The sequence below is a fragment of the Microtus ochrogaster genome, unplaced genomic scaffold (genome assembly GCF_000317375.1).
Source record: "Microtus ochrogaster isolate Prairie Vole_2 unplaced genomic scaffold, MicOch1.0 UNK17, whole genome shotgun sequence".
NCBI classification, from domain to species: Eukaryota; Metazoa; Chordata; class Mammalia; order Rodentia; family Cricetidae; genus Microtus; species Microtus ochrogaster.
This window is the reverse complement of record NW_004949115.1, coordinates 4107906-4117892: the sequence shown is the minus strand read 5'-3', so window position 1 is coordinate 4117892 and position 9987 is coordinate 4107906. Positions and strand designations below refer to the sequence as shown.

The window sequence follows — 9987 nt, the reverse complement described above, 5'->3', positions numbered from 1 at the left end:
TCCCAGCCTTCTGTTCTGTTTACTCCACCCACCTAAGGGTTGGCCTATCAAGGGGCCTAGGCAGTTTCTTTATTCCTTAACCAATGAAATCAACAGATTGATATATGACACTCCCACATCACTATGTCATAAGTGTGAATCTGTGTTAGTGGTAGAAATCTGACACTCTTCCACAATAACTGTTGGTTCCTGTTAGTGTTTCTTTTTTTTGTCTCAGCATCCACTGCTTTCTGAAAGAAAGTGATGCTTCAATTTAGCACCTCTTTCAACGTTTTTCGCTGTCCTCTTATTGTTGTCCCATCTCAGTGTGTAGCTATCAGTTCAATTCATTTGGCTTGTGTTTTTATTCTTTACTTTATTTTTGAGATTATAATATAATTGCATCATTTCGTCATCCCTTTCCTCCCTCTGAACCCTCAATGCTCTCTTCTAAATTCGTGGCCTCTCTTTTTCAGTAACTGCTGTTATATAATCTGTCCATATATTTAAATAGATATATATTCCTGAGTACATAAATACAACTTGCTCATTCTGCATAATGTTACTTGTATGTAATTTTTCAGAGTTGATTATATGGTACTGGATAACTAGCTGGTGTACTTTTCCCTGGGGTAGGTTATTTCTCCCACTCTCAGCATAGCTTAGTTGCTTGTACTTTTTTGTATAGGGCTGGGTGCTCTTACACTTTCTCCACCGACTTCAGGATATATGTTGTTATTGTCCTTGTTTATCTTATGTTTGTGAAGCCATGTTAGTAAAACTTTATAGGTGGGTACATCCCTGACATCCATGGAAGATACAGTGTCACATCACAATCTTTCCCTTTGTCTCTTAGCAATCTTTCCATCTCTTCCAATGTTCCCTTAACCTCAGGTGTGTGGGTTATTTTGTAGATGTAGTCATTGGAACTGGACTTCACAAATCCACAATTTTGACTGGTTGTAGTTTCCTGAAATCATCTTTGTATGTTGCAAAGAGAACTTTCTTTGGTGCAGGGTGAAGAATATACTTATCTTTGAGTATAGAGACAAATGTTCAGACTACAGTTAGGTGTTGATATGACAAATCTTTTTCTGTCCAGCCAACCTGCTCCCAAATAATAACAGAGACTGGCTGGCTATAGCTGATATTTGTTCCTAACTAGTTCTTATAACTTAAATTGACCCATTTATATGACTCTATGTTCTATCACATGGCATTACCTTTCTTTCATCTTGCAGCCCCTGTATTGTCTCCATGTCTCCTGGCATCTCCTGTGCACCTAGATTCCTCCTCATTGTCCTTTCTTTTCCTGGAAATTTCAACTATAACTCTTGCCTAGCTAGTGGCTGTTCAGATTTTTTTATACTAATAACAGCAATGCATCTACACACACTGTAAAAATATCCCGTGTTTCCTCCTTTTTGTCTAAGTAAAAAGGAAAGGTTTTAACTTGAACAAGGTAAAACTATATACAATAAGAACAATTATCAAGTAAGAATTATATTCACAAAGTTTATTTCATATGTACTTGGCAAATTTGGAGAAAGTACTGTATTGTCTATCCTATCTTGGCTAGGATCAACTACATGGTACTGCCTATTGGCTCTGCCCAGTCCAACATGGTGGAGGCATGTTCACTGCCTCTGAGAGCCAAGCACACCACTCCACTCCAGCTACAGGGTTGAGTGGGTCTATGTCACCAATAAGCATTTTTAAACACACTTTTTACAGACCCCCATTTACATGCTTGTCCTCCTGAAAGAGCCAGAGCTGTTCATGCAATTAGCATGAACCAAAAAGCCCACCCCTAAAGAAGCTGAGCAGCCTTTGCTGCCAATGCTGAGTCAAGATTTCCTCTCTTTTATTTATTTATTTTTGTTGTTTTTTTTTTGTTTTGTTTTGTTTCTGTTGGTTAAATTTTTTATTTGATCATATTACTAAGCAATAATGCAGGCATTTTATTTTTTATATGTTATTTTTTCATTTATTAAAAATTTTCACTTCCTCCCCTCCTCCCATTTCCCTCCCACTCCCCCCACTCTCTCTTCCCCCTCCCTCTCCAGTCCTAAGAGAAGTCAGGGTACCCTGCCCTGTGGGAAGTCCAAAGCCCTTCCCCTTCATCCAGGCCTAGGAAGGTGTGCATCCAAACAGACTAGGATCCCAAAAAGCCAGTACATGCAGTGGAATCAAAACCCAGTGCCATTACCATTGGTTTCTCAGTAAGCCCCCATTGTCAGCCACATTCAGAGAGTCCAGTTTGATCACATGCTTGTTTTGCCCCAGTCCAGCTGGTCTTGGTGAGCTCCCATTAGATCAGTCACACCGTCTCAGTGGGTGGACACACCCCTCACGGTCCTGACTTCCTTGCTCATCTACTCCCTCCTTCTGCTCTTCATCTGGACCTTGGGAGCTCAGCCCAGTGCTCCAATGTGCTCTCTGTCTCTATCTCCATCCATCGCCAGATGAAGCTTCTATGGTGATATGTAAGATATTCATCAGTGTGGATATGGGAGAAGGCCAGTTCAGGCACCCTCTCCTCTGCTGCCCAAGGACCTAGCTGGGAACATCCCCTTGGTGCCCTGCAATGGAAGAATGGATAAAGAAGGTGTGGCAATATACACATTAGAGTTCTACTCAGCGATAAAAAAAATCAATGACATCTTGAATTTTGCATGCAAATGGATGGAAATAGAAAACACTTTACTGAGTGATATAACCCAGACCCAAAAGATGAATATGGTTTACCGATAAGGCTCCATCTAGCATCTGTGGCTTTCAATGACTACATGGCATCTCCCTGACTCAGTATTCTTTTCTCCTCTATCTCTGCTTGGAATTCCTGCTGTGCTCTATTCTGCACTGCCATAGGCTCAAAGCAGCCTCTTTATCAACCAATGACAATAAAACACATTCACAGCATACAGAGGGGAATCCCACATCACCAAATAATTATATAGACTTATTATCAACTGTGAAAGTTCTCCCTATAGCTTAGGCTTGTTCCTAACTAGCTCTTATAACCTAAATTTACCCATTTATATTAATCTATGTTCTATGACGTAGTATTACCTCTCTTCCATTTTGTACCCCCTATTTTGTCCCCCATGTCTCTTGGCATCTCCCGTGTGCCTAGATTCCTCCTCCTCTTCCTTTCTCTCCATGGAAACCCTGCCTATCTCTCCTGACTAACTATTGGCTGTTCAGCTTTTTATTACACCAGTCACAGCAAGACATATTCACACAGTGTATAAGCATCGCACATCAGATTGAGTTGAAATATCTCCTCATTTGTGCAATAGAAAGATGAACATTCTTTCAGTCTGATATATAGTAGCTATTGATAGGTGAGAGCACACTTTCCTTTCATTCCCACCAAGCATCATGCAGTAGAAATAAGCATAATTTTCATAGAACTTTTAAGATGTAATTTCCTATATTTTTTCTGAGACAAAGTCTTGTTATGTTATTCAGGCTAGTCTTAGACTTTCTGTGCTCAATGGATCCTCCCACTCCAGCAACCCAAAATAGATAGAACTGTAGGCATATGTGCGCCATACTTTGCTCACACTGTAAAATACTTAACCATAATTAGTATTATTTATAATTACTCCTGTGACAATCAGTCTTCATGTGTTTACTCAATAATTCTAACCTATAGATTCATAATTGTGAGGATTCATAATCTCCAAAATCATATATTAAAATTGACAATAGAGGTATATTTCTGGGAAAAATATTTTAGGAAAGTATATTTGATGTCAGCAGTTATCAAAAAAAATCAAAATCATATGAATCCGCTTCATACTCCTTAGGATGCCTTAAATAAAAAATAGAAAAAAAAATCTGAGCCATAGATTATGTTGGTGAAGATGTAGAGAAATTGGGAATCTCACACCCCGATGATAAAAATGTAAAGTTGTGTAACAACTTTGAACAAAACTCAGAAAAATCCTCAAATGCTTAATCATAGTGCTAATAAGTAATACAGCACTATACCTGCTAGGTATATACCCAACACAAATCAAAGCATATATCCACAAAGGAATATGCATATGAATGTTGATAGAAACATTATGTTGAGTGAAAAATGGAAAAATATAAATGTCTATCAAGTAAGGAATAGATAAATGAAATGTGGTATATCTACAGAGTGGAATATTATTTTTATAAGATGTTTTGAAGTACCGGCATCTAATAACAACATGAACAAACTGGAAAACATTTGTAAAAATATACTGGTAGCAAAAGAATACATATTGTATAATTTCATTTATAAGAAATTTTTGGAACAGGATATCTACAGAATTGTAAGCATGATTCCTGCCTACCCAAGGCTGCTTGGATGGATGGTATTTTAGGTGCTCATAGTCACAGTGAATGGATGCAACATTTTTGCAAATGTAGTCAAATCAAAATTAACATAAATGCACATTTTTCAAGTATACAGTTCAGTGGGGGGGTTGTACTTTCATAATATTATACAACTACTACCATTATATATTACAAAAACAGTTTCAAAACTCTAAAAGAAAATCCTGGACTTCATAGACTATGGCTTCTTTTTGACAAAATGAAATTGTTTTAGACAGGGTTGGAGAGTTGGGTCAGTAGTTAAGAGAACTGACTGCTCTTTCTGAGGACACAGGTACAACTCCAGCCCCCATATGGCAGCTATTTGTAACTTCGCTTCCAGAAGATCCAACACCCTCAAACAAACATACATGCCAGCAAAACCAATGTACAAAAAATAAAAATATTAAAGAAAGAAAAATCTGTTTTAGAATCAAATCATGGTGATGGTTGCACATACTAGTCAACATTATAAGATAATTAAACATAGCTTCAATGGAAAAATTGTATAGTATGTGATTTTTTTTCTCAAAAAAAAGCCATTTTCAAGAGTATTTTGAGGTATGTATTCTAAAGCTGAAGCTAGCATTGAATTCCTTAACCTCCCTAGTGCTGATAATTACAGTCATTAACTACCATGTCAGGTTTTTTGATAAAGCTGTTTTCACTGTGCATTTTTCTAGTTTTTAATCAGTTCTTTGAGAATTTTTATACAGTGTGTTTTGACCATATCCAATCCCTTCCCCAGTAACCCCAAGATCCATGACCTTTCACTACCCACCAAACTCTGTGTCCACTTCTTTTTTATCAAGCATAATTTGTGGCACCCATATAATCTCAGATGCTTTAAATTTTGAATGCATTGGTTACGTGGCATAGCAAAGATATTCAGCAAAAAATAAGCCTCAAATTTAAAATCCTTGTAAACTTGAAGTTTACTAGTTAGTGCCATTTTATTAGGAAATTTTTTAATCATTTATTTGTGACTAATATAGTTAAATTTATTTTAAACCACTTTAGAATACTCATGCTTAAAATTATCAACATACCTGCTTTAAAATGTACCACTTTTAATTTTATCTGAGAATGCAATTATCCCTCAAAAAGGACACCTGTTTAATATATTTGTACCTACTTAGTTCCTAATTGAATTTCTACTACCCAAAGGCTCAGAGCTCAGTTTTTTTAAACAAGAATAGTAATTATATGAACCCAAAGTAATTATCTCCCCATTCTTGGATGTGACTGAGTGGATTTTGAAAGTAAACAGTTTTATTGGGCTGTAATTGACAGGCAATAAACAACTCACAAGTGAAGGTTTATAATCCACATAAGCTAATTGATGTATGCATATGCTTGCAAAACAGGTGCCATAAAGGAGTTAGCACCTCTTATTTCCTATATCATTAATTTTCTTGTCACTATAAATCAGTCTAAATATTGTAGTTTTATATAAACAAAATAATATTGTAAATATGCTTTATGTTTGGATTATTTCACTTGAGAAGTCATTCTGAGAATTAGCCATGTGTTATGTGTATGGATAGCTCATTCTCTTAATATGAATGAGTATGGTATATGGAGAGAGTCTATAAAAATTTGACTATTCATTCACCTGTTGATTGCATTTGGGTTAGATCTAATTTAGAACCAGTAAAGATGATATGAACATTCATATATGTATGTCTTTATGGAGATATAGTTCCCTTTTCCTTGGCAAATATCTAGATATGGATTAGGCAAGTCATATAAAGTGCACATTTAGCTTTTCACTTATTTTTTAATATTATATAATTTAGTGCAACTAATGGCAAATTTATTTTTAATTGTCTGTCCTCATACATCATACTCATTTAATGTTTTTCAGAATAGTATTATTTGTTAATGAAATCATTTAATTTAACACATTCATTGTATCAAAGAGCAGGGACATAACGGCTAGGAATGTCTTACTAGCTTGCAGAATAATTTAGCTTTGATGCAAAGGTTAGGATACAGGGCTATTTTTATGGCCATGATGACTCTACACACCATGATGGAACTATTTCATTAAGGACACACAGATATATATGGAGAGACTCAACCATATGAATTGCATTTCAAAAAAGACTTTAAACTCAAAATAAATAAAACAGAAAATGTGCTAAAGGACATGTGGTACAGATCTCGAGTATTGATTGTATGTGTACTAAAATATACATTACTTTGAATTTAATTTAATTTCACTTTTACTTTGGGTTTCCTAGTTTTAAGTTACAGTGAGAAGTGATACACAACAGACAAATGAAATATACTGAAAAGAATAAATGTACTCCCAGTTGCTAGCAGTTTTAACAAATGACAAACACATTCCAATATTTGCATCAGACTCTGTCATGGTTCCTGCCAGTTTTTGTCTGTATTCTTCCAATGGTCACAGTATCCTATAAAATATCTGTGTGAGAAAGTTAAATGCTGCTATGAACATTGATTTTTGTGTCCTAGTCAAAGCCTGGTCATAGCTGGATGGTGTAGGAGGTCCTTCTGTCTATGTGTTACTTTTATTGGTTAATAAATAAAGCAAACTATCTTGGCCTAGTTGATAAGGCAGAACTTGGGTAGGCAGGGAAGACAGAACTAAATTCTGGGAGGAAGAAAGCAGAGAGAGAGAGCCGCCAGAGTCAGACATGCTGAATCTTTCCCAGTAAGCCACTGCCACGTGGTGATATACAGATGAATAGAAATGGGTAAAATCAAGATGTAAGAGTTAGCCAATAAGAGGCTAGAGCTAATGGGCCAAGCAGTAATTTAATTAATACAATTTCTGTGTGGTTATTTTGGGGCTAAGCAAGCTAGGCAGCAAGGACAAACAAGTGGGCCCTCCTCCCTACAACAGCTGAACAGGCCCACAAACTCCATCTTTATTCAAGTACTCAAGAAATATCACAATTATGAATAATTTCCCTGCCTTCTGAGATGTAAATCTAACTTCCAAATCTATTTTCCTAATGACTAGGGAGCTACCTTTAAGAAAATGAACTCAAAAACAAACAAATACAGGGTCTCTCTATGTAGTCCTGGAACTCTATGTAGGCCAGTTTGGCCTTGAACTCACAGAGATTTGCTTCCCTCTGCCTCCAGAATGCTGGGATTATAGGTGTACACCTACATACCTTGCTTTCATCTTTTGTTGGAGGGAGGATTATAATCAACATTTCTCCCTCCTCTTTTCTTACTCCAAACCCTCCCATATAAACATCCCCATTCTCCTTCAAATTCATATCCTCTTTTTTATTAATTGTTATTGAATATGTATATGTATATATCTTCTAAAATACAGCCTGATTATCCCTTATAATATTACTTGTATGTATGTTGTCAAGGCTGACCATTTGGCACTAGACAACCATTTGGTGTGCTTCATCCTTGGGAAGACCACCTTTCGCCCTCCCAGCTTTCCTCAGTTGCCTATAATTCTTTGTGTAGGGTTGAGGCTTTGTTGGCTTTCCCCCATCCTTTTTGGCATGTCCTTTGGTGTTGTCCTTACTATTAGTTCTAGTATTGTACATATTTTAATTATTTATTTTTGTTTTCAATACATCACTAGCTACCACAGTTTCTCCTACCTCCATTTCTTCCAACTGCCCCCCTACTCCTCACCTCTTCTCCAGATCCACTATTCCTCCATTTCCATTCAGAAAAGAGCAGGTCTCTCAGGGTTATTAACAGAAAAGGCATAACAAGCTGCAATAAGACTAGGCATAAACCCTCATATCAAGGCTGGGTGAAGGAACCTGATAGGAAGAAAAAGGTCCCAAGAACAGGCAAAAAAGTCAGAGATGGCCCTAACTCATACTGCTGGGAGTCCCACAGGAACATCAAGATAACCACTAGGAGTGGTGGTGGTGGTACATGCCTTTAATCCCAGCACTTAGGAAGCAGAGGCTGGGGGATTTCTGAGTTTGAGGCCAACCTGGTCTGCAGAGTGAATTCCAAGACAACTAGGGGTACACAGAGAAACCCTGTCTTGAAAAACAAACAAAAAACTCAACTTAATGTAAGATGCTAAAAAAGAAAAATATTGTATATATTTATGGGGGAATTAGAGTATTAGCACTCATCTTTGCTCAGATGTCTGTCCTGTTTATGTGCTGAAACACTTTGGACTCTTTCATTTTTTTTTGGCAGACAAGCTTAATATTTCTCAAAACTTTTGGACAGAAAATTTGTAAATGTGTTAAAGAAAATTCCCATTTATTTTCACCAAATTTCTCCTATTATTTATTAATATCTTCTGTTTCTATGTTATATTTATTATAACATGAACTAAAAATCACTGCATACTTGTTAACTAAGATTCATCCTTAAATTTAGCTTCCCTTAGCTTTTACCATTTTTTTCTTTCTCCAGGATTAGCATTTAAGGCAGATGCCTAATTACATTTCAGTGTAGTTACAACATTTTAAAGAGAAGCAAGGCATTTCTGCTGCTGTTCTCTAGAGCTGACAGAAGACAAAATACACAAACATGAAGCGAGTTCAGAGCCAGAGTCACTATATTAGGTGCTAAATGAATCAGCCTTTAGGGACTTGCAAAATGCTATTGTTTATTTGATTTTGTTATATTTTCTTCCTCTACTTTCCCCCAGCCCCCCACTAACAGATTTTTGTTAAAGGAGGAATACACGACTTACTTGCACTGGTGGAAAGTTGCAGAGTATTTGTTTTGAAACTTTTACAAAACCCACTAGCTAAATAGAGACACCTTTAGAGAAATAAAAACGAAGAGGCAGGGGTTCCAGGCCAAGATAAACACATGGTCAGCCATTTTGTAATATTAATTGTGTGATCTGTGATTTATTTGGGAGCTTGTGTGTGTTCCAGCATTCCTTCAGGCTATGGCCATTTATGCTAAAATAGGAATTAATTACTAGACCCTGTCTTCTAGCCTCCAAAGCCAATGTCCTTGAAAGAAGCATACAAGATATTTCACAAAGAATAGCAGATTGGGACAAGTAACACAGTTCAGTAAAAATTGCTAATGATATAATTACTAGAACCAAGATCTGAATTCTTCCATGGCCTACAAATTTATCTCTAAAGGGTGTAGCTGTAAATGTAAAATGCTGAGTTTTTAATTCTAGGATTTTTTTTCAAAGGCTTTTCCTTCATGTTGTCTTTCTTTCTTCAGGTTTTTATTATCAATTATTTTAAACTGTATACTTTATAAGCAACAGAAATATTTCTCACCATCATGAAGGCTAGGAAAGGAGTCATCAGATTTGGCGTTTTTGCATGTGTCTTCACATAGCAGAAGGGGAACAATAGCTTTCTTGAGTTTCTTTGATAAAAGCCCTAATTTCTTTCATTAGAGCAAGGCTTTTATGGCTAAAGTAAATTCCAAGTGTCCAACTGTTAACACTAATATATTTGCTGTTCATTTGCAATATATGAATTTTATTAAAACAGAGACAAGCATCCATATTATGGAGAGGGCATTCTAGTGGACTTGTGTTTTAATCTAGTCATAGTTTTTGTGTTGTATGTGCATGTTAACAGTGCATTACCTCAAAGTGGAATGATGATTATTAGAGATTGGGAAGGGAAAAGGCAAGGGGAAAGGGGAGATTGCTGGATTTGGTCAGCATGTGCCATATATATATATATATATATATAT

At 36.3% G+C, this 9987-nt stretch overlaps 1 protein-coding gene across 1 annotated transcript in view; it reads left to right on the top strand.

Moving 5' to 3' along the window:
• The window catches only part of Il1rapl2 (interleukin 1 receptor accessory protein like 2), a 1262572-nt gene that overhangs the window by 1204489 nt on the left and 48096 nt on the right, over positions 1–9987 (top strand). The gene's annotated exons all lie outside the window — the stretch shown is intronic.